The 26798-nt window shown below is 39.4% G+C and overlaps 1 protein-coding gene across 4 annotated transcripts in view; it reads right to left on the bottom strand.

Annotated features, from left to right (window-relative positions):
- Positions 1-26798, bottom strand: part of RAI14 (retinoic acid induced 14) — an 89791-nt gene that overhangs the window by 39475 nt on the left and 23518 nt on the right. The window lies entirely within an intron of this gene.

Below are 26798 nucleotides of genomic sequence, written 5' to 3'. Positions count from 1 at the left end.
ATTCATTAGCACTTGTTTTCTGCACAACTTTTGGAATGACTAAATTGACATTAATATGCTCCTTGAGAAATACTCAACTTAAAACCCCCACTTTGTCTTGATGCTCTACACAGCCTTTTTTTGCCCTCAGCCGAACAAAAATTTTGATGTTTCTCTGCCTGGACTTGTGAGGAAAAATGTACAAGGTGCACACTGACATGAACTAACTCCACAGGCTGTGCACACCCTGAAAACCAGAACAGGAAGAAAGTGTTCCAGATTACTAGTTATTTAAAAACCAAATCAAAAAAACATTAGGGAGAGTGCAGTCTGAGTAGGAAAGCAGACAGGAGTTGAAAGACCACCACCTGGAACCAAGAGTAGGAATGGCAGGTCTGTCAAAGGAAGATAAAGAGACATTGCAGCCTGCTATGGCAGTGGTATAACTGGTAAGTAAATGCACGTCAAGCAGGTTATATTCTTTATTCTTACAGCACTGGAATAAACCTCTGTAGACTCCAGAGCATTAATTACATCAGCAAAACAAATTGTTTCCCCTAGCAGTATTTAGACTCCATGACAATGAGTGGCCAGCCAAGCAGCAGGCTCCACCTCAAATGAAACTCGATGCATATTCTTCCTTTGGGGAATTTCATGCTTTAAAAGGGGCCTGTTATTAAAAGCAGATGTTAAAAAAAAAAATCTATCTTACTTGTAAATAAAATCCTTTAAAGTTAACATTGTTTGTTTGACAGCATATTACACCTTTTGTTTTGGAGTTTGTCCTGTTTCTGTGTTTTTTATTATTAAGTCATATAAGGTATTTAAATATAGGATATTTGATGAATCGCCCTTATGCACAAATCATATGACTGTAAAGCATTGGTAGCACCTAACTCCTGCATTTTTTGTTGTTGTTGTTTTATTTTTGTTTTAAATCTTGGAAAAGAAGGAAGGATAGGGCAGGTAACACACACACTCCCACGTCTAACCAAATACTAAACCATACTTTGAAAAAGAAATACAACACCCAATTTAAGATTTTCTCATAACTTGAAATAACCAGTTTACTTCTGAAACATGAAACAGAATAAGATACAGGAAAATGTTAAGATTAAGGCCTGCTAAAAATCCTTGGCAGAACAGCTTTCAGAACAGCATTCAGCCTTTTAGTACAAAAATGGCCACATCTTCAAGAAGCAGTTCCATGAGTATTCCTCCAGCTGTTAAATTGAAACATTATTGACATAAGCCAATATCCAGTGTTCTGGTATAAGCAAGCAATTACATTAATGCCAACTCCCAAATTCAAGAAAGAACTGAGATCAAGAGTCAATTTCCCCTTTGAGAAGCTGCTGTGATAACTATATCCCTGTCTATAATTACAAGTATCATTAACATCCCAGACCCAAGAGAAACTAACACAGCTGGGTCCCAAATTACCCCTCAGTATTTATCTAGTGTGGAAGCTGAACCTAGGAGATATATAAATATTGAATGGGGAAGCCTGGAGTGCTCTGAAAGTGATTCTGGTGTTGCAGAATGATGCCATGCTCATGCTAACAGTAAAACATTTTATGACATATGGGATTAATCTCTTACAAGAACAGAGCCTTTAAGTCACCTTTACTGTAGTTTTCAACCATACCCTTTTTTGGTAACAAAAAATACACACACACACACACACACACACACACACACAGAGAAACACAATTAAAAAAAGATTTAATGATGCATCATTTAAAAAGTTGCTTCTTACTTATCTGTACAGCTAAATAGATTCCCTCATATTTAAGAACTAAACAGAACCGAACTTGGACAAAGCATTAAGTAACACAGTCTTTCACAGGGACCCTGAAAACACTCAGTTCTGTCAAATTCATCTCATTGTCAAGGAAAGGCTATCAGTGTACATTTCCTTATTTTTCACACAAAGCTGGTAATTCTTTTTCCTGCTTAGAGGAAAGTGGTAGAGGCTGAAGGCTAGGATAGGAAGATCTGTATTTGGTAGTCATGTTAGAACCCTGCTTTCAGTTCTATATTTAATTAGTGTCTCTTCTTCTAAGCGCTATGACTCAGAGTTGTTAAAGGAATTAGTAATTTCAGAGACTGCCACATACCTAATTTGCTTACATTAGTTCTTCCAATTGCATGTTTTCAGATTTCCTTACTGATGCTATGACATCTTTAACAATACTGTACCAGCAATTTTGTTTTGCTCCTGGAAAACAACAGGATACACACAGTTTCCCTTCATCATTGTGCAGCAGTTATGCTCATTTATACACTAAAATGGCTGTGTTCTACATGAGATGGTTAAAAGCCATCATGCTGTATTGCCCATATAAAAGTTACGCATCTTTTCATTAAAGTAATAAAGATTCCATTCTAGGGCATCAATAAATGTGTCATCATTATAGATGAAATGTCAATTTTATATTCAAGCTCTCTCAAAATTATACACATTTAACCATAATGCAAGTTATATATATATCTATTCACAGACCTCATTTTATTTTCAAAATAAAATAAGGGATAAATCTGTCCACACAGAAGAAACAACTATGCAGGCATCAACTGTTGCTCAAGTATTCCTCTGATAGGATTGAACTGGGTTTTTCTTCCCCTCTGTGTTCAAAACAGCAGCATTGTACAATGCATTCCAGAAGCTAAAGGTACAGCTAATAAATAAATGCCATGTAGTGGACTCTCAAAAACATCCATTCCAATAGGGAATTGTAGGCCTGCTACTCATTCTCTTCAGGAAAAAAAATAATCTAGAAGGAAAGAGAACACCTATGATACCCAGAAAGAATCTGTACCCAAGACTTGGCAAGCAAGGAGGAGGCATTTAAGCCAGCAGGGCTCTCACAGTGACTCATGTAATCAAAAATTGTACAGCCACTGCTGCCCAGAGCAGATCAGAAAATACAGCTCTCTGAACAGGCGCAGTGACTGTTGCGTTACATATGATTTCTGAATCTCTTGTATTATTAGCCTGGTTTTGACCCCACAAGTCACACTTATCATCAAGTATCCACCAAAGACTTGGAGGTAACTTCTGCTGGGATGATGCAAAACACGGGTACTCCCAGCTATGGTTAACACTGTTCAGTGTAAAACCCACCTCAAACTGCCATTTATCATGCAGCACCAGCATTTGTTTCTCCTAGAAAACATGCACACAAGAGATGTTCTCTTCTGCCAAGAGTACTTGAAAGACTGAGGTGGCCAGCATAATTGGAGACCTTAACTTCAGGAACCTGCTGCATCAAGCTTCTTCCACTGCAGCCCCACAAACCATCCCATTCCACTCATCCAGGCTGCCCAAACATTTCTGTAAGCCCCCTTCTTCAGCTGCCCACTGCCACATCCTGCTGCGTCTCAGATAGAGGGGCACTCTCACCTTGCTTTTATCTACACCCACTGACTCAACTTTCACATTTCATCCAAGTAGCACAGCACCATCCACCAAATAGCCCTTGGGAAGTTTCAGTCCTGTCACTACCACTCTTTCAGGTAGTATAAATTAATCTTTCCTTTTATGTCAGAGATGCCTAGACATGTAACATTGCCATGTAGGGCACATCAAACTGAAGGTTAACAGAGTAGCAGAAGGGTCTTCAGGAAAATCTCTAGTATAGCACCAGAGCAACAAAAACATCAGACTTCTACAGCTAAGCAGATACTTTTCATCAGCAGTAAAGCTAAGGTTTGGGTTTTTTTGCTTGTTTTGTGTTAAGTGATGCAAATATACAAGTTAGCCAACTGAGTAGTACAGAATGACACATGGTGCTATACATATAGCATGCAAATGAAAAAACTGAGTGGCTCTGTGTAAACACACGCATTCAATGAATTTGGAAGAACCTGATCCTGGAAAGGCTGCACATGTGGGGCTTCTTTATCTCTCCCTTTCCCCCTCCCCCCTTCTATAGGCCACATGCCAAGCAGTTATCAACAGCCTTCCTTCAAACAATTAACATTCTGCAATAACAATGGTTTGTGAACACATGCACAACTCAGCTGATGAAACACACATTTCAGCTTCATCTAACAGAACCAGTAGTCCACTCAGTACTTCTTCAGGTTAGGGGGGGGTGTTGGTTTGTTGGTTTGGATTTTTTTAAACATTTGTATACTGTTCAGTTTAGGCAGTGATAATTGGCATTACGTATGAAGACACGAAGCAAAAGTGATCAAATCTCAAGAAGTGCAAGCTTTTGGATAAAACAAGAAATTTTCAGTCCTGCCTAAAAATAGTCAATCTTTTCCTATTAACAATAGTATAAATATGCAGGGGATCAGACAATCCACCATCCCTAATAAATCCTAGCTGCAACAATCACCTGCCATGCTGAAGCAAGGAAACAAATACAACACAGTGACACTTGAAAGGATGGTAAGCCAAAATCCAAACATCAGGTGGCTTAGCAGAGCTGGGTTGAAATTTCTGACTGAAATTTAACATCCCTCTCACACATGCTCTTTAGTCTTAATTTTCATGTTTCAGATAGGAAACAGTGCTGTATGGCCTCACTCAGAAGCATCTCTCTGGTAACAGTTAAGTGTTTTCCATATTTAAACATTTAGGAACCTGAGAAAGAAGTCTGCAGGAAACAGCTAGCCATGCTTAGGATGGAAAGCCACTCCTGCACAGGGCACTGTCTGGTCAAGGTTAATGGAGTGAAGCAGAGGGCAGGAGAGAACTGATTGATTTGATTAACACCATCAGTTTATGACGAGTGATTAAAAAAGGCACAATACTCAAGCCAAATGCAGCATGCTCACACCACCTTCAATGATCACCATCGAGATAGGCTGAATTCTCCAAAACTGCAGCTCCATCAGCCAGACACACCCTTCGGTGGCAGCTACTGACAGTAATTGTGCTGACAGTAATTGTACTGACAGTTGTCGACCATGTGTCTCCTCTAAGCTTCCTCTATGCATACGTTATTTCCTCTGCAAACCTGGAGATAATTCTATGGTTGCAAGATACTAATAAAGTAGTTATCATACTCTTGGGGCTGAAACTGCTTAGTAAAAATCCTTCATCATTGGGATCATACACAGTGTGTTGACAAGTTGACAGATTGTTCTGAGTCCAAAAAGGAACCTTCATATCAAAGCCTATTTTTTTATAGTTAAAGCTTGCACTCCTTATTTCACAGGTTGTATTCTCTGTCACAAAGTGAACATTTTCCTTTCCAGAAGGGAAGATCAAGAATTTAAAAATGTTTTAAAAAGGTAGCCGTTCTTTTTTCAGGTGATAGTTCTACTTAGCACTTGTACACAGTGTTTTCCATGTGCAAAGACCTGAGCAAACATTAACTGAACAACAACTTTTTGGTTTTTTTATCTTTGGCATGCAGCCTACAGGAGATGATTTAAGTGACCTTGCATTGTTGCAAACCTACTGGAGACAAAGTTATGTTATCTCCACTGAAATCAGAACCGCAGGGAAGCTGAGTAGCAAATTGAAATTCCTGATAATTTCAAACTCAGCAACTCACTGTCTGAAAAGGAAAGGAATACTTAAAGACTGGCGTCATAAACAATCGCATGGCAAAGACACTGAACACCACTGCATCACGAGGTCATCCACGAAAGTCTGCATGTGCTGGACTTCCCAAGAGAGTCTTATAAACAAGAACAATCCTATTGTAGGGAATGCATTCACTAGACAAAACATCCCTCAAAATTAAAACAACAGATGATGGTTTTTCTCAAAAGAATGGCTTATGTGAAAATATTATAACCTACGAGTCAGTGGTATGTGAGTAGCCTATACCTTTCCCTGCCCTCCATTCCCAATTTAGAGATTGTATTTGCCAGTAGCAAACTTATGTGGTGGGAGTCGAAATCTCCCTTGTAGAGGAGCAGGATGTTGTTGAGCTTATCAGCAACAGCTTATCCCTGTGGCAACTGCTGCCAGGACATTCACAGCTTAGCAGATGCCAGACCCAGGCCTATTTCAATTGCTGTGGCTCCAGCTCTTTCCTGTACCTTTCACAGTCTGCCCATGGTGCATATATAGCACCAGTGGCACTGCAAGCTGACTTCTGTTGCACGGCACTCCACTGAGGCAGCGCCCTGAAGGCCATGCCAAAAGATGCTATGTTCATTAACTTCACCACAAGTAAGGTCTTGACCTCTAATTAAGTTGTCAAAAAAGCAAAGCCTGACAATGGCTTTGAAAGTAATTCGTAGTGATACTATCTAAATGTCACTAATTGCTACAACAGAAACAGTCTTTTCCAGCTTCACTTAGTCATCCATGTTCCCTATTTTAGGTGACTGATGGCTAATAATACTGATTGTATTTACAAAAGAAGACAAAACATTTGCAGCTCACAGAGCTTACACATGCATTTCTTTAAAGGTGGAAACAGCAGCAGCAATGCAGGTAACCTGTGAACGTTTTACAACCAGAAGTGTTAATCCATTGTCCTCCTCCTGCTTCTTGAGCTACTGTGCCTAGCTGGGGTAGCTATCCACGGAAAGTGCATGAGGTTTGTTTGACACTGGAAACTGTACTTGTGTCAGACCATGAATTCCATTTGAACCGGAGATAAAAAGCACCATGGGGAAGGCAGGAAGCAGTTGGAGTGAATGAACAAGGAATGGTAACAAAAGACTAACGGTAGATTGTCAGTAAACCTTGATAATTACCCATTCATTGGGTAGCTTTTGTAGATAAAGAAGTGATTATTTTCCACGCAAACCATTTTTTCATGCTGAACCCCAGAATAATGCAACTGAACAGCAAGTCACTCAGCAGGGCGCTTCTATCAGCCAGTGAGGCTGCCTGGAAACTTTCCTGGCAAAAGGAGACTACAAACTGTGAAATGAAAAGGGTCTTTCACCAGTAGAGAAGGGGAAAGATGACCTGACTGAAATGGTCAAGAGACTGCAAGGTTGGAGGGGGGCAGGGAAAGCTGTAGAAAAAAGTTAGTGTGGTCTTTGCTTAAATAATGACTGGAATTTGCAGCAGTCTGTGAGCTGTGCTCCAAGAACACTCAGGAGGGAAATGAAAATGGAAAGAAACGGATTTAAAGGTTTGCTGCTTTGCTGAGGTATTTGCGTTTCTTGTTAGTAAGTTTCTTGGGTTTTGCTTAGGTTGGTTTGGTTTTTTACAAACCTGCGTTTGGTTTCACAATTTCAGCCAGGCTCTAAATGAAGAATAGCCATAAGGTCAGCATAGGGAATCCGCACAGTTAATAAAGCATAGATAAGCAGCCTCTTCGTAACTCAACTGTAAGATTTCATTTCTGTAAGAGTAGGAAAGAGGCTGAGCCCAGAAGTCTGCAAGGGAGGCCAAGAGGGCATGACACAGTCCACCCAGACCAAGGAATACAGTTGGCCCACATCTAGTGAGCTTAGAGGCATGTGGTGGAGTTCTGTGTGGGCTGTGAGGCACACAGCTCACCCATGCTGCTCGTTTCACTTCCTAGTAAAGGCCACGATGTATTTTTCCTTCAGATACTACTTTTAAGCCTTTGCATTTGAGGAACAGTGAGATTTCCTGTTAACATCACATCTAGGTACATCAGGACTCCTATTTTCTTTTAAGCAATTACTGATGTTTTCATGTAACCAATTTGATCCCAGTGGAGATAAAGGAAAAGTCATGAGCAAAAACATGTGCAGCATTAGAACAAAGTAAGAAAAACTACATCTAAATCATTAGTAACATACAGCCAGAGCATTGGCAGTAAGTCCAGCTACTGCCAATTGTTTATCACCTCACACATCACCAATACAGCAACTGGACATTTATCTTTACTTTCAGATAGCAAAGGACGTAGCAGTAACCACACCACACGCAACCAATCATTCTCAGTAAGACAGAATAAAGTAAAGCCAAGAATTAATTGTGTATATTTGTGTAAGTGAAACAATGTTTATCTTAACACAGGAAAAAAAACACAAGGGACTTTTTAAAAATAAAAAAGCTAAATCAATCCTGTTTGAAGTGACCATCTCCCATTGTTCTGTCTTTTCTTATATTTATAAAGATTTGAGCTACAATGAACTGAGATAACTGTTGTTCTCATCTTGAAATTACTCAGTAAATTTTACTAAAACACATCTAATGGACTACTGTTTAATGCTGGACACATGGCAGCTCTTTCCTTCAAAAAAATCCATGAGGTGTCAAAACACAGACTTAAAAAAAACCCCCACACTTCTCAAATGTCCAAGGACCACCAAGAATCCTCAGGTTTTCCTTACAGTTAAAAATAAAACTATGCAAACAAGAAACTGATCATCAGCATGAGATGCATGGAAAAGACTGCTTTCTAATGAAGTTTTAAGACTGAAGAACTATTGAATCAACAGATTTTAGCTATGTAGCAAGGTCAAATAGCAACTCACATAAGGTCTTTCAAGTTTTCAGGATTTCTGCTGCATAACTGCCTCATGGTTAGTTGGGGCAAAGAGAAATCATGAGATTTGAAGTGAAATTGGCAGGACAATCTAATCTCACCTTTTATCTGGTAAGTATATTTCAGTGGCAAGTAGGCTGTAAGATACAGGGACAATGCCAACTATGCAAGCAAAGTTTGTTTATTCAGCTATTGTGTTGACTATATTACATTCCTCAATATTGTGTTAGACACAATGGTCTGTGAAGATCAGAGTGTACCTAATGACCAGGGCATACATCTGAACTCTCTGGTTCGAGACAGTGACAGGAACAGCCTGTTAGCTTTCAACATTCAGTGCCATACACATGCCACTTCCTTAGTGGATTGTTTTTAAATTCAGCACCACTTATTTCTTGGTATGAGTATCTGAGCTGACTACATCTACCTAGATTTTTAATAACACCCTCCAGTTTCTGTTGACTAGTAAATTTAGTCAGAGAACACAGGTACTTGATGGATCTTCTTGCTTCCAGATGGACAAATGGACATCCATCGTGCGGTAACCCACTCAACTGCAACATTACCTAACTTACTAGGACTGGCACTTTAGACGCATGGCTCCATCCTTCCTCCTGTATACTGCTAAAACTCTCCAAACTTTGCTTATCTTGCCACTTCTGCATAGTAAGCTGGTTTTCATATAGAGCCGCTGCCCTTTTTTCCTCCCCATTATTCTGCAAAGGGGAACAGAGACACGAAGGCTAATTATGAAGTCAGCAGAGAAGAAAAAAAATTCACCACCAAGCAGAACTGCACACAGTCCAGAATTACATTAATTAATCAGTATTACTACTGCTGTAAGATGTGTTCATAGGGTACCAGACAGCATGGCATCTTATTTTATTACAGGTGTCCACATGGTATCACAGCTCACAATGAAAGCCATGTCCTTTTTTTTCTCTACTGACTAAAGTACATTACTTGACAAAGCTCCACCATGTTAATATTCTCCACAAGCACCAGAAAACATCTTAGATGGTTGTTTTCAAAACCATTTCACTTTTTTTTTTATACCTACTAGAATGCCATTGTAGGAAGCAATACAATTTCAAAATTTGTAACAAAACATGTATTAAAATCTCAAAACTATTCAGAGTAGAAAAACAGTCTATTTATAGTCGAATTTGTCATTCTTGTAAAGGACATATCCACTATTACAGGGTTATAGCCTTCTATTCTGAAACCCATGACAAAGCCAAACAAAACACAGTGCATACATAGAGACAAATCCCTATTCCAAGAAATTATTTTGTTTGGAGTCTCCAAGGGCTCAACTCAATCTCCAAAAGTACTTCATGACTACAAAAGAAGGCAAAAAAGTTTCACTATCTGTCTGATCTTCATGAGTCCACTGATAGATGTTTGTGCTGTGGATTGACCTCTAGATCTAATATTTGTCAGTCTCCTAAACCAAATATTAAAGCAGCAAGCAAAGCTTAGCTGCTTTTACTTATATGGGTGCAATGAAGGATAATCCAAAAGTCATAGGAAAGGTATACCTAGGATACTTTCCCAGTTGGACTTAAGAAATTGGGAAAGCAAGCAATTGTTCTGCATGAAAATAAAATCCACTTCAGCAGCCAGAGAAGAGTGTATGAAATTTCACACCACCACATCTTCCCACGTTGTTTATGCTCCACATCACATTCACTAAGAATCAGACAAGTCTTATACGTCAGACTGTCTGTATGCGGAACATCAACTGCCCACATATGGCAGGCCTTAAGTAAAAGGAGAGAAAGAGCAAGCAGGCACTCACCCTGGCTCCTTCCCTTAGGCCTCATCTGCAAAAGGAGCTCCATTTCTTTACAGGGACGAATAACGACATGCGCAGCCCTTACGCAGGCATGGATCACCTCACCTTTCATCTGATCAGGGCCACAGCTGGCACAGCATCCTCCAGGCAGCCTGTGGAAACTCATTTCAGCTCCCCCAAGCTAGTGGTGGGGTTTAACTCTTGTCTCTGCTGCCTGGCGCAACCATCCCAGCTCAGTATTAAGGGACCAGTCTACACATAAATAACTCTCCCATTCTCATCTGAATATTCTTATCAATGTGTGATTTACAAGAGCACCAAGTGCTACTGCTACAGTGCTCTTGCTAATTTGGATACCCTGCACCTCACCAAACATGCTAGGGTTATTCACACAAGATGACAGAAGTCACAGACAGATATCTTTTTTTTTTTTTTTTAAATCAAAGATTCACTCGTCTCCTATTAATTACTTCTAGGCTGGATTGTATTTGCATGCCACAATCATCAAGTTACTCTTCTCTTATCAGAGACTAAGTGCTGCCAATGGTTTGTCTGTTGTAACCTTGATCCCCCTCTGTGAGAAATACTGTTACTGCTACATTGAGAAACCCTGCTTTGGGTTGCCTAGCTTACATTCTGATTTCTGCACAAGATCCATGCACATTTTCTGTGATAGGAGAGCTCAGCAGCTCAAAAACCTAGAGATTTTCATGTTAGCATTACAAAGCCATAACGACTTAAAAATCTACAATGAAAAGATGCACAAAGCATAAAATCCTGAAGGGCAGTACAGTGCACAATCTCTCTTTGGAGACAGAGCACACGATCCCATGTAAAGTAAGTGGGCTAGCTGTACTACCAGCCCCTTTCCCACCATCAAAAACATCCCTGTTACAGCCATAACCTCTTTGTCAGGGTCCATGGAAGGGCTGACATGAGAGAGAAATGCCTAGTAATAATATAAATCCTATAAAATGTTACCCTAAAGCTACCCTACCCCTTTGATGCTTACAAGTAGTGCAACCTGATAAATATCCCTAGTCACACTCCCCATCATGTTCTGTTTACTTTACATATCTTTCAAAGATTGAGACTGCACACCAAGGCTATGCTGGATTCAGTGGAGTGCATCTAAAGCAAAAACTATGAGTGAATAACTGCTGAATTCAGACTGTTCCCAGGAGCAAATGGCCAATCAGCAGCTAAGTAATTCTCATCCTTTTCAAAACATGCTTTTCAATAATTTATGTGAAAGGGCGGAGGGAGAGAGGGAGAGCAAGGATTTGTAACAGGTTTTAAGTTTTCAAGGAAGAAGAGATAACACCTAAGAGCTTTGTGAGTCATGACCAAAAAAAGCAAAGAATGTGTGTGTGTTGTCTTTTTGGTTTCTTTTAGGAATCCACATCACATATCTTTGGGGTTCCCTTCCATCGCATGAGGTACGAAACCCAAAATAACATACAAGCACCTTTTTTGCATCCTGTAACAGCAACTTTAACAGATTCAGTTAATAACTGCAAAGGATTATGTAAATAATAATCTGAAAACGGGGTAGTTTTCATTGCCAGAGACAGCAGAAGGTTTCCAATTTTTATGGGTTAAAAAAGCCAATAAATTTAACAGTCTTTTGAAGATGGTAGTATAATCCTTCCAAAAGTGAAGAGAACAGATGACTCAACCATATGGCCAAGTTCCACTAAAATTCTGTCTTGTAATCATAAAATATGATGTAATGTAGTCTGGTCCCAGGAGAAGGAAAGGCGTTAGACATATGTGACATGCACAAGCATTCCCTAGATCCATCTGGCTAACTATTTTAAAAAGGTATTACACAAATAAGCAGGGTTTTTTAGAAGTCTCCAAGATAAATATTCTTAAGCCTTCTCTTGGAAAAGAAATGGGTATTGCTCTTAAAATCTACATTAATGCATCAACCATTATTGTTACAAACATTGCTCAGCTAAATAGGTATAATGAACTACTTAGTTGTTACACCTTTCTGTAGCAATACATCTTTTAAAGAGTTTACCTTTATAAACTTTGAAAGCAATCTGTGGTTTATTATTACTTCACACTTAATTAACATAAAAGTGCTAGAAAGAAAGAGTTTAAAGGACTATTTGCAAATCAGAAGAAGCCTCCGTTTCAAAAATATCTAGGTAAGAGAAAAGAATACACATCAACTAAGAATACACATACACTAAGTGACAAGGAATATTATTTTCTACATTATGTAAAGGCTGAAGGAAAAAAACTGCTGAGAAGGAAATCAGAGACATCAGCCATAACAGGTAAAATAATCTTCAGTTCATTAGTTACTTAAATATGTGCAACAGAAGTCATCAATACCTCAGTTACTCAAATATTTCACATAATCACTTGGAATTAATGGTAGGCATTCAGTGCATTGTTATCACTCAGGTCCTCATTATATTCAGGGCGTCATTTAAGAAGGTATGCACAGATGCCTTGACTAAGCATGTAATGTCTAACAGTTCTATAGAAAAACTCCACTTTTTCTTACAGGTAGTTTAAATCCACCCACAACTCAAGTCAGGCTACAAGAAAAACAGACTGATTCCAGCAAGAAAAGGAAGGAAAAATGACAAGCAGCAATAGTTTAATTTCTCATAGTGACAAACTAGGAAGGGAAAATTACTGGGGAGCTGACTGAGATACAATTACTCCAAAGCCCTCCTAAAACCACCAGACTACAATTCCCCCCTATATAATAATACCTTGCTCCTCAACAGAGACAGGACCCTGGCAGCCACTAAAAGAGCATACACTGAGTATTCTTTTCCAAAAGAGCATGCACACTTTACCAGGTCAACATAAAAGTTTAGAGAAGTAGCAGAAACCAATAAGCCAAGTGACTACACAAGTGAGCCAGGAAAAGCATCCATGTTTCCTGACTCCCAGCCCCATCCCTACAAAATCAAAGTGTTAGGAATCATCAGGTAAGGCATAAAGAAGAAAACAGAGTAACTATGCACTGTACACCAACTGTACATTCAAGCTGTTCACCAATGTGCAGTATTGGTCTCTAAATGGCATTAGAGCTGGAAAAGTTTCAAAGTGCAAAGATGATCCAAGACCAGCATCTATATGAAGAACGAATAGGCTAGGGTGTCTCAGTATCAAAAGAGAGGCAAATTTAGGGGGATACAAAGTCAACAAAAGAGAATAATATGGGGAAGGTGGACAGGTATCAACTGTTCGGTGTCTTTTCCAGCACAAGGAGGGACCATCACATGAAAGTGGAATCAGGTCAAAACCAAACAAAAGAAAGTCAATAGTAGACTGGTGGAACTCCTTTCAAAGGATGTTGCAGACACAGTAAGTTTACATGGGTTCAAGGAGGGACTGATCATATATTCGGCAGAAAGAGTCACTACAAATTTGGAAGAGATCCCTTCAAACCACAAGGAATTCATTTCCACATTCAGGAAACTGCTTGAGCTGAAAATATTCAGCAGCTAGGCAAGTATTATAGAAAAGTGTCATACGCACTTGCTCAGTGCTTGCTTTTCCCTAGATCTGCACTGACAGGCACTACTGGAAACAAAAGACTAGGGACCCTCAACCTGAACCAATAATCACTGTTCTGTTCTTAATAGGAATCTGTTCAGCACTGTCACTTTTTGCAGCACAGCTCCTATTCCCTCTCCTGCTCTGCAGGATAAAAATCAACGACATACTGATGTCCGTACAGCCCAATAGGCACCAGGACCAGGTCACATCAGAAACGCTGCCCTAAAGAAGCAGCTAACCACACATGACGCCACTTTTCTTCAGTTGTGAGATGGAAAGTAGAAAGAAAAAACCAGCATTGCTACCCCTCATCTATGCTTCACCTCACCAACAAGCATATTCCTAAGAAAGGAACCCCTGTGCTCAAGTAACCTGTATGCTGTAGGTCCCTAGCAATCTCTTAGCTCCTTCGCAAGTACCCAAAGACAATTAAGAAAAGCAAGGCAGTAATCCTGAATTCAACAGGCCAGCTCTGTATCACCAGCCCAACATTTTTTCTGATGACTGCTGAACAAAAATGGTTTAAAGCCACCAGATTTGGCTATACTGCCTTAACCACTCAGGCAGAAAGCTGGAATACTTTTGATTGTATGGTCTTCTCATACCCCAGCGACCGATTCCTATAATCTTCTAGCAAGAGCTTTTAATGATAACTCGAGTCAAGGGTTGAAGTCTAAACCAAGGACAGGCTACAGCCACAATTTAATTCAGGGTTTGCATAAAAACCTAAGGAGGGACAAAACAGTCGTTCTGACAGAGGCTGAAGACACATCTTTACTATGAAAGGATTCAACTTCAGTGGACTATCATCTCTTACATTAAGTATACTTTATGCCACACAAATCCCACTATAGAAATATTGAACTATTCATTGAACCAGCCATTTGGAAAGTTAAATATCTAGTTTATGTACCTAAATATGGATTTGAAAAGGAACCACTCAAGAACTTGGCCTGCATGCTAGCAAAAAAAAATTTTATTTAAAACTGTTGAAGTACCAATTACCATGTATCAGTTTTATCCTTCTAAAAAACTTCACTGCACTAAAAAAAAATTTAAAAATCAAGGACTTTCATTTGGAAAACTCCACACAGTATTGCACAACAGCCCTGCAATTACTTCTGAGAAATCAAATTTTAAAAGATTTTGGCCTAGTATGCTGTTTGAATGGGAAAAGACTGACAAAGCTAAGAAAGTGAAATCAACTTCCTGTTACTTTTCAAAAAAAGGTTACAGTGAAGATATTGCTATTAGCAAAATCTGGGAGTAATATTACTGTAGTGACTACAGAAATTACAGTGAAGTGTGAACAGACAAGTCCTCCATAATCTCACCACAGAACATCGCTATCTGCTTGAGAAAAAAAACTCAAAAGTGCTCTTCAGCATCTCCAAAGAACTCCACAAGGCTGAACGATTATGCACTGGAAAGTGTTTCCTTAGGAGTGAGGAAAGTTTTGGCACACACTCTGCAACGTCACTATAAATTAAACCTCTGTGCTGCAGCTGTCCAAGGCTTTGTACTCAGTCCCTGACACAACACGTTGCCTCAGGCTGCTTGCTGAATGCCTGCCCAGCCACTGAACTGCTTTTACTATGCTTCCCTTTGTATAACTGGCCTGTTATGCTCACTACAGGCTGGCCATCTTCAATGCCACTTTTTTTTTAGCACAAAAGTACCATCTTGTGTCTTGTGCAGGACTTCAAACACTGGGCCATGGTTTCACAATTGCTGGAAGGTTACCTGCAGCCTTCATGGCATGTTAAAAAGAGCTGGGAAGCATTTATGCACTAGCTTTTCACACTGCAAATTAAAACAAAGAATCAACATCAGGTATAAATGAGGGGAAGGAGAATTCCACCATTCCAATTCAGTTCTGCTTTGGGATTTTGCTTTTGTGTGGGTTTTTTGGGGTGGGCAACAAACATTTTGGTGGGGAAGGCAACAAACATTTTGACAAATGGAAAACATTTTGAGAATATTATATTATTTGGAAATAAATTAGAAGTTTTAGATTAATATTGAGCTTCATGGGTAGCTAGCCACTTCCTTAGCTTTGTTTTACTTTAGAATGTGTCATTCTTTTATTTCTATGCCTATGCAAAAAGTTTTCCAAACATTTAATGTCAAACAGGAAAACTGAAGTGGAAAGTGGATGACAGCCAGTCTAACTGAGCTTTATCAACACACTCCTTACATCCTGATACACTATACATGTTCTGAGTTACCACAAGCACTATAACCAGTCATGCCACTGCTATTTTAAGAGACATCATATTTTGCAAACAGAAATGATAGAATTTCAATGTAAAGTCCAAAATAACAGACTGTGTAGTTTATGATCCATATGTTGTTTGCATGAGACTGCAACACAGAATAAAAGGGCAATAAAAAAAAAAAAAATCCATGCATGTCAGTAGACCTAGAAAAATTAGGTGTCGTAGTGCAACACTTTAATTATTTTAAGCCATCAAAAGTAATTACGTTTAAGAAGAAGTATTTATTTACAGAGAGAGAGAGAGAGAGAGAGAGAGAACATAGGACTTCAGGTTTCATTATATATTTCACCGGCTGTATATGCACCTCCCACCAGAGCAAGTCAATACTGTTTTTCAGTTGGCTGAAGGAGAAATCACTGGGGGAATAAGCACAGAAAGATTTATTCTCAACCCCAGAAGTTGAGCATGCTTCAACACATGGTCTCTTCCAACCCCGGGAGCTTGGGACTGAGCTCTGAACCCTTTCAGAGAGGTGACAGAGCCTGTCTCACATGGATGATCTCTAAATAAAACACTGGTCTATAAGCAGAGAGCTAATTATTTGTATCTAACAAAAAATGATGAGTTTCTTGCTACTGCACGAAGGCAGCCACTACCCACACTTACTGCAGACAGAGCTATTGAGTTATGCGAGGAAAAGCCTGGTTACCGCGGAGACCACTCCCAGACAGCTCCGGCAGAACTCACAAGGTACTTTACCAAAATGTATCTCTCTCTGTTGGACACAGTTAGTCAATTTCCGTGTGCTTGAGCAGAACACAAGGACACAAAAGAGAACCACCATCAAAGTGGTTAGTACTTCGGCTACCCTCCCAGCACAGCTAGAATTTTAACATAAAGGAGAAAATAATTGTGTCCAGATCCTAGCATATATGGGAGTATTAACACCACAGTGCAATAGGAGCGTGCTACACACAAAGGCTTTTTTTGTTTGCTTGGTTTTGTTAGGGATTGCACAGATAGCAAGTATGTATCATGCTGGAAACATTCATCTAGGTAGGCTTTCTCCCCACCAAACGTAGAAAATATACCAATTATTTCATTGGTTTAATACAATCTCTGGGACAGAGAGAAAGTTGGTATTTAGGGACACATGCTGGAACAAACACTCATGTTTATTTTTAAAAGAACAGAACAGCAGACTCATCTTGAAATTGCTCCTTCTAAACTGAGCCTGAAATCATTTGTATCCAGGAAGTACACTGTGGAGCCCTGCAGTAAACACAGTCACATGAGAACTGGAAAGAGCTATGAAAAAGCAGCTCAACACATCTATGATGATGCACAATATTCAAGAATACATTTGTTCGGTTTCTGAAGACAGCACAAAAGGGCATTTCTTGCACCAACAGCTGAAAAAAAAGCCAAAAAAACCCAAAGAATCCATTCAAAGAATACAATTATATCTGATTTGCATGGTTAAAGCATTCTAGTTTCCTTAACTGTTTACGTGGGAGGACGGAGCATGTTATCATGGCAACCTGCACCACAATAGGCTAGACTTAGCTGTATTTACCTGTATTCCATACGATTGGGTCAGCCACATGTAGTCTTCAAAAAGCTAAAAATATTAACTTTTTTCAAAACATTCACTTCACAGTCAGTCTATGAACACAGGTAGGAGAAAGGGAAAATTTATAACCACTCAATTAAAAAGACAAAAGAAAAAGCACATACTTCCACATATGGATTTTGAAACTGCCACAGAGACACTGAGCACAAATTTTACCTACTATCAAGGTACATACATCTCCGTACATCTCAGGGATGATCAATTAAGCCAGAGTAACAAGATCAACAGAAGCTACAGGCTGGTTAGGACAAGGAAAACATCATTTGTTTAGAATTCACTGCATTGATCTTACAATTTCCTCCTATTTCAGCATTTCTGCTGAATAGACAAAAACACTGATCCAAATTTAAGTTTCTGCCTTTTCTTACTGCATCTGTGCAGCTCACCTACTCACAAATCACAACATATGAGGTACCTGCACTTTTTTTTTTAAAGCAAAGGAATTCTTACCATCAAATTCTGTCAGAAGTGAACTCCTGCATAAATCACGCTCTAGGAAAACAGACAGCTCCACTGCCTTGCTTTACTTCTGTACCCAGCGTTGTCAAACAGATCTTCTAGATCCTTTCAACAGAGTTGTGTTCCCTATTATTTTAGTATACATAACACCCTCCTGCTTCCTAAGATTGCCTAAGGATGTATAAGAAGTGATACATGCCATCTCTACTGCTCTAATGACATATAGCGTTACTCCAGTAACATGTATATCAAGGTGGATATGCTTTTTAAAAAAAAAAAAAAAAGGATGCCTCTCTTCTTCAGGGAAGTCGGGTAGCAGTTTCTAGCACTTTACAATAGTCAATCCATCACCACAATTTAAGGTCTTTAGCTACTTGCATCCAACTCCCGCATCAAACTCTCCACCCTTAAGTTTTTTCAGAAGTACAGGACAACTTGTACCTTTATTACTACAGCAGCTACCTCTTGGGCTGCTCAATCCCTGAGCTACACAAAGCTGCAACCAGACTGCACCGGCAGAACTTCACATCCCATTAGGCAAACAGCTCAGCTTCTGCTTGGAATGGAGCCAGATGAGTAGTGAGTAACAGATAGAGCAGGAGCTGAAATTAACCAGCTCAACAACATGCACACAACTTGCAGACAACATGCTTTACAAGGCGTGAAGAATTTCAGTGTTTTCAATGGAAATCACTGATTACAAAAGGCTCCCCTTCCTCTAGACCAAAATGCCAAGGCTAAGCAAGACAGTCAGTTATTTTTGCTTATTATACATAATTACAGACCTATTATTAGCCCTCAGAAAAAGGTGTATTTTTCCCCCACCATCTAAATACCATGAAGTTGTACACAAACATAAGATGGCTTTTAATTCATGACTTACATTCCAAAACCTCAAACAGGCATCAACTCCTTCTCAAGATAAAAATCATTTTAAAATTCTTTCTGGTTTTAACTTCTTTTAGTGAGAATGCTCTAAAGAACAGAGAGTTGGGAAAGGAGCATATTTCTGTTCATATTTTCTGCGTTAGCCTCCCCCCTCCCCCCGAACTTTCACCCCCTTGCAGAAGTTCATGCCTGTTGAAAATTAAAATGTCTGCATTGCAGGATGGGCCATTATAATTCAACACATGCTGCTTTGGTGGAGAAAAAGCATGTTTTTGGAATAGCTCTGTTACGGGTCAGGAATGTAAAGCAGAGTTCATATTTCAGATGAAAATGGGAACCAGAGCTTTTTCTTGCAAACCCAACTCAGCTTTCCGGTAATGAAAGCAAAAGAAGTCTGTGCAGTAAGGTCTTTATAGTGTCCTGCATAAGGCATTTAAGTATATTAATGAAGAGGTCACTGGCTGCTTGTGTTTTACAAATGGCAGCATTGCAAAGTCCTGTTTTTACCACTGAATGGAAGTTTTCAGGATTTGCTTTAGAACATACTTTCCTGCTCCAGCCTTTGCACTGCCACAGATGACTCAGTGGGCAATCATGTGCTCTATATCATTCCAGAGAGCATCCCAGGCTCACAAAACAACTGCACTATTGAAACACCACAAGTAGAAACAGTAAAGCTCAAATGAGATGGTATCAAAACTATGTATTCTATTCCTCAAAGCTATGCAGACTGTGGTTTGATGCATTTTGCTACAAGTCCCAACACCTCCCCACAGAAGAAGGCAACTCTTTGCACCTAGTCCCACAACTGTTTTGGTTCATCTACTATAAACAATCTTTTTTTGCACTTAGATTCATGTGTGTGCTTAAGAGACAAAGATTATAAAAGTTACTACATCTGTCCAATATCAATGTCAATACCCTGTAGTGGACTATCTTGCTTGCTGGTCTTAGAAAGATGGATGGGAAGCTAAGGGAAGGGAAATACGACCATGAAGAGTTCATTCTCACAGAAAGAGCATCTCCCAAGCTATTCAACAGAATTTGTGTTGCAGAATTTGCCCATCCCTCACTTGTATTTGTCCAAGATGGTAGGAATCAGTCTGACTGACTTGCTAATAAGAGTAGCACATCTTGACTGTTCACTAGATTACTGCATCTTGTTCAGGTAACAGCCTCATAGGAAAAGCTCCTGAGGAATCCAGAAAGAATGCTACACAAATCTCCCATACAGAACATGCACGTTTTGCATGTAAGCTATCTAATCACTGCCTGCTTTTAGGCAAGTCTCCTGAGACAAGGCACCTCAATACATTTTTATTCTAAAACCTCTGCTGCTCTGACAGGTTGGAGGAGGCAGCAAACTAGACAGTAGACACTCGGCAGACAGCATTCCTGAAAGCTGCCCAGATTGATGCATATGTGAGACACTTGCATCCTCAGACATAAGAGTCAATAATGTCCATCTCTGAAGGGTGAAGCAGGAAAATTTATATCATACAACAAAGCAGGATTAGGATAAGGACAAAATACCCTATTCTAATTCTTTCATTTCTTGTCTGCATCAACAGTGTAAAAGTAGCAAGAAATAGGATGCAAGATGTACCATTTAGGTTCTCAAAACAATGACAGTGACAGAATATGACTGTACGCTTTGGGCAGAGGTTACACCCATCAACATAACATGCACAATGTCAGGTAGGAAAAAAAATACATATATTGCAATGTAGCCAAAGGTTGAGATCTACTTATTTTACAAGAAGCTGTGCAGTTAGATGCATGTCAGAGTTCAACTCATGCTAACATGTCAGGGCCCCAGTCATGGTTGAAAGTGCCATTGCACAAAGTATTAGAGAAAACCATCTACCCTTCATTATTCTCAAACTGCAAGTGTAGCCAGATGCTTGCAAGTTCAACGTGACACTACTTTTAGAGTTCCATCTATTTTACAGAGTGCAATCCAATCTCCTAACAAGTTTATTTAGCATAGGCAGAAACCACATCCCTATTCTTGAATATAAATTGTCAGCTTTAAAAACTGGTCCCAGCTGGTAGCTTTCTGTTCGCACTACTGGTATTTGTGACCAAGTGTCAAAGAAACCTACGGCCCTCTGTAAGGCTAGTTTTAGCAAACTCAGCAATACAGGTTTGAGGGTCCTGCTCTTGTTCCAGAATTATTGCTCTTGAAATAGCTTTTAATTTGGTGTCAGTTCCTTCCCCCACACACCCCGCCAAGAGGTTTATGCAATCATTCTATACCACTAGACCTACTCCAAGATTACTGAAAGCTAGGAAGCAGTCTCCAAGATAAATAAGCTCATGCAAGTTTCATGAAAAACAGCGATTATGTCGACAAGAATAATACAGTGCTTCCACCAAAGGCTGCAGCATGAGCTTAGCTGTTTTATTTGATCTGTCAAATGCCAAAGACCTAACTGCACTACCTGTTTTAGCAATTTGGAACAGCCCCAGCAGACACTGCCTGATGCCCGGCAGGCACATGGGGGACATGGGAGAGAACTGCCTCTACACTTACGTCACATAAAGAGCAGAAAGGGAAGACACTGAAGGCCAGAGTGGGAAAACCACAGGTACTGTGATGAGGTGAAGGAGTACAAAATAACCACACAGGGAGGCCAGGCTTCGCTAGTTCTTCTGCTCACAAAGGACCTTGTGAAATCTATGAAATCTAAGACCGACTGCCCAATCTCAAGAAACATTGCAAAATGCTTGTACGATGTTTCTTTAAAGGGTCACTTTATTTTCTTACAACTTTCATAGACTATGTAGTCATATTTACAACATAAATCTTGTCAACTTTTTACTAGGAAAGGAGGTTTAAATTGGGGGATCAAGGAGGAAGGTAGGGGAGATCACAAAAAGAATGTGGTTGGGACTTTTAACACCAACCACAGCAACTCCGCCCCATCATCTTGCATACAAATCAGCTGATTAACTCCCTTAAAAACACTCCCTCTATTGAGTCACTGAAGATGGAGAACTGCATGAACACTACAGAGTTAACTACACTGCTTTCCACTACTGGAAATAAGATTCTCTCCCTGTCACTCTCATCAGCTGAAATTATGTTCTGCCCAGCAACTGCAGCACATGGCAGGGCTGGCAAGCTTACATACTAAAAGACTGAGACAGTTAAGCATTAAGTAAGAGAACACAAATTAACGTCAACTGCTGATTTTCCCCACCACTAGACTTTCTTGTAACAAAGACTAAGAACATTGTAATTAACTTTGCTCATGAAATGCTATGTTCTAAAGTTGGGCCTAATTAGATGCTATATAATTCTTGCCAGCAACAGATAATGTGTGTCTTTCATCAACTTGGGTGATTGGAATTTATTCATGTTCAGCAAGTCTGTATAGCACAAATTATGTTTACCCACAGCTCCACAAACTAGCATGGTGTCTCTTTTAGGTATGATCAACTGTATTTGGTACTTTATGAGAGAGAAACGTGGCTTTCATTTTACAATGAAACTTTATATGAAAAGAACCCCTCAAACTGTAAGGGTAAGAAGAGGGAATAAAAATAACAGCACTAAGCATAGGAAGATCCTGGCCCAGTACTAGCTTTCTGTGGTACAGATACATAATAAGCTTGCAGGGAACAGCAAAGGGATATGGAAAGAGGGAAGAAGGCACGGCTTAGCAATGCTTTTCATTATAGCAGTAATAACAACTAAGATCTATTGGTAAATACAGTGCCTCAAGGGCAGTATGAAAAAGCCATATGAAGAAATGCCAAAAACATCCTCAAAGCTGCAGTAGGACAATGGAGGTCCAGGCTGATGGTAACTCACTCCCAAGTTAGTGTCTTCTGAAGTTAGTTTAGCTTGAAATATTTCAGAACTCCACCCACTATCAGCTAAAGAGAAAACAAGGAACAGAACATGGATGATGATTCATGTCAGTGCAAGCTCCTGTTTTTCTATTTCAAATAAAACTCAGGCTTCATGTCAATAGACATATTTTCTTTTCCCTTTGGTTCTTTTTTTTGTTTTGCTTCCAACCAAGAACTTTTCTGCAGGGCTCAGCAGTGGTTGACAATCTCAAATGTCCCAACACTTTTCCCACAAAGAGAGACTGAAATGACCTCCCCACCTCTGCAGGAGGCAAGCAGTGTTAAAGATCCAGTTAAGGTCTCAAGTCAACTTTGCCAGAGTAGTCCTGAAGTAGAAAGAAAAATGGCAGGCTGTCTCCTCTCAATGTCTTCCCCTACCAAAACAGCCCAGGAACAAACAGAAAACTGAATAGAATGCACAGGGAGGGAGGGGTGTGACACCAGAAGTTCTATAATTTTGAGTATCCCCTTAAAACCCAAAGCTGCAACAAATCACGTGTTTGATAAGGATTAATTGCATGGAAAGATCGATGAAGTCTAGAATTATGAATATCAGAAAGACTGGAGAAGACCCTCTAATTTCATTATAAGGTCCTGCCCATATGCCTAATGAGTTACAGTATTCAACAACCAAGGTTTTGATGTCATATAGCAGGCACTCAGTCCTAATTTAGATTCTTAGCATATTACAGGCCTTCCACCCAACCATTCAGTGTTAATTATTGTTATAGGTGTTGGATTTCATAACCAGAGCTCCTAGTCCTCTCTTTAATAATTACTGTTGTGCAAATATTTCTGACTTCTGTAAACACTGGTACAAGAGATCATCTAAGCTAGGCAGTCAGCAAAGCTGCTGAGCTCTGGAAAGCCAAATCACTGCATTCAAAAGCTACAGAAGAAGTTACAACTGCATATAGTGAGTAAGACAGGAGCCAAACATTAGTAAGTTTAAACTCCTGAACATATACCAACACTACTAGGCAGCTTATCTCGTTTTGTCATACTTTAGACACCTCGGGTTGACATCCAAGTTTGAAAGAGCACAGGATAATGTCTAATGTGACTATTTAAGGATATTTTAAGATAAGCAGTAGGTTAGTTTTGGAACTTATGCTTGCTTATGTGTATGTGTCTGAAATGATTCATGAAGAGCCAAGGCGATAAAAAATTCACATCACACACACTTTATGAAGGAATTTAGTGTATTTCTGGTTTAGCCTTTCATGTTCAGTGTGGTAGCACTCTGACAAACATAGCAAGTATTTGCAAGATTTGCCTTATTAACCAGTCAATAGGTACAACCATCACATACACCACTATTAACAGCCACATTGGGTATGAAAAGATTTATGAGCTTTCAGACTAGAAGCCAGGTATTAAGACAGCGTTCAAAGCCTCAGAAAGAGGTGACTTGCTCCAGCAAGAGGAGTCCCACAGAGGAAGGGACTTGACTCACCTATGAATAACAGGAAGTCGAAGATCATGCTGTGTACAGGTCACTGTACCTCCAGAAAGTAAGCTATTCCCCCTGTAGCTCTTTGGAATAGCTACTTCCAATTTCTCTTTTCTACAAGGAGATGTTCCTTTGTGTTTCTTAACTGGACAGCCAAGGTGACAAGCAAAATGAGCAAGGAGATACAAACATAGTCTTAAAAATTTCAGTGAATGCACTGTACAGAAACACGTCAATGAAATCTAGGTTTCAGGTTCTTTGTTCATTTTTATTTGTTCTTAATAGTTTGTAAGAGCATGTATTTGGCAATATTTAAGTCTGGGGGTTTTTTTTCAATTTGCTAGACTTACTTTCTTTTGCAGTGGGAGACTCAAAGGAAAAACAAAAAGGCTGCTTTGAAGAAAAACCTAGCTAGAAACAGAAAAATTAGAATTCATGGAATAAAGTGAATAAATGGAGATCATACTGCATAAATTCAAATTGCAAATTCCTGAAAACAGTGGTAATGATTGGAAATTGCGATTAATATTCTTGTCATATTAAACTATAACCATTTCTAGTGTTAATAAGGTAGCACTCCCACCACTTCTAACAGATCAGAGATGCATATAGCAAAATCTGTTTCCCCACACCTGGTCTGTATATAGTTGTACTTAAAATCCAGTCAGTTTTCTTCTTTAAATTGCAGGCAAAGGAACTTGGATGATGTAACTTAAGAACACACTGAAACTTTCCCCTATTCTCAACCCAGAAATGCTCACAGCAGCTAAAGCATGCAATGTGAAATAAAGCTGGTTAAAAGAAGACAAGGGAATTGGTTAGGGAATAGGGGCTTCTTGGCATTCCTTTAAACCATTTCCTGTTCACCCTTGTGGAGTGTAATATAGCCCTAAGAAAATACATCTGACCTCACTCTTTTCAGCAGCATTAAAAAAAGCTCTAAAAGCAATTTAAATATCAGATTGCACATTCATAAACAACAAAAAAATTTTTTTTAAAAAAAAGGTTATACATATTACTGCCTTTGTCTTCCACTAGGACAAGTTGGGGTTGGGGCAGGGGGTGGTTTGGGGGTTTTTTTGTTGTTTGGTTTTGGGTTTTTTTGAATTTAATGAGAGCTTTGATTTTCCCTGGGAGACAAGGTCAACAGACTAGGGCACTTCCTGTCTGCAGTAATGCCGTGTGCTTATGCAGACATGAGTCTTCTGACAAACAACTGATTTATTTCAAAGAGGGGGTCATTACAATCATGGCATATAGCAAGATCACATTCTTTCCTACTTGTTTTGCTTAATCACTATGGATTACTCAAACATACTTGAAAAGAAGATGCATTTCAGCTGTGTGTGAAAACTGACAATTCATCCAAAATCCCACACACACACTGAAAATAGAGGAGGAGGAGGCATGTTCTAGGTCAGACTGTGATCACACATTGACAAAAACTGGGAACAATCCTACTGAAAACAACTAAGCTATCAATATGTAAAAGATCTGGTCCTACAAGGTCCTGAGCACCTTGTCACCAGGAACACATGCCTTCACTTTTCAGAAAAGATTATTAAAGGAGACTATCATTAGAGCTATTTATGGCTTACATATTTAAAATCACCCTCCTGAATCTTACTGATGGAAGCATCCATGCAAACCTCATGCAGTCTTATTACACACACTTGGGACAAACTCAAGTGCCTTGCAAGGAAGGTCAGATCTCCAGCAGTGTGCAACAGCAGCACCTCTACTAACTACCCATGGATTTTAAACAGCAGAAAACTCTAGAGAGAGAAGTTTACAACAGCCAGGAGACATACCAAGGTCAGAACAGTCTGAGGAGTCTCAGGCTATGTAGAGCTGAGAAAGAAGTTAAGCTAGATATGGTTGAAGCTGGCTGTCTCTCCTTAAAGAGAATTTACAAAGCCTCCAGGTTTCCACAGTACTTGAGCACTGGAGAATTACTTTCCTACCTACCACATTACCCCATATAAATATTCTTACACACCTCTCCCTTATCTTAAAGATGTGAAAATGGGATAACAAGCCCCTGCACAAGGTTACAGAAACTTGCATTGAAAGATGAGGGGTTGAACACTTCTTCCAATCTTCTAACTTTTCCTTCCTTTACTGCACTAGCCTTCACAGTTCTCAGGCTGTTCAACTAGGAGCTTAAGTCAATTCCAACAGCTAGATTTACAGTATCCATTCCCCTCCCTCTAAATGAGGCTATACTGAGTTTGTTTAGAGCCACCTTCAGTGTATGTACTACAGCCACCTTCAGTGTATGTACTAGCTACTTAAAAATGGTTAATTTGTTTTTCTTATGTCAAAGAATGTAATTGTGTTTGCTCTATGTACAGAGAGCCAAAACAATCTTACATTCATAAAAATGAAGTTACTAAGCACTATATAGGTAATTTACAGACCAATGAAAAACCAGAAAAACTATTAGTGTTAAAAACAGAAACATAAATCTAAGAAAATGAAAATGCGGCCTTGAATGCAGTCATTAAACCTATGAGAGTTATCCAGGAGACAGGAGAGAGGAATGAGTGCAAGAATTGCTGTTGCAGAAGAGCAGGAAGAA

This window comes from Buteo buteo, chromosome Z, assembly GCF_964188355.1.
Source record: "Buteo buteo chromosome Z, bButBut1.hap1.1, whole genome shotgun sequence".
NCBI lineage: Eukaryota > Metazoa > Chordata > Aves > Accipitriformes > Accipitridae > Buteo > Buteo buteo.
This window is presented reverse-complemented; position numbering and strand designations above follow the sequence as displayed.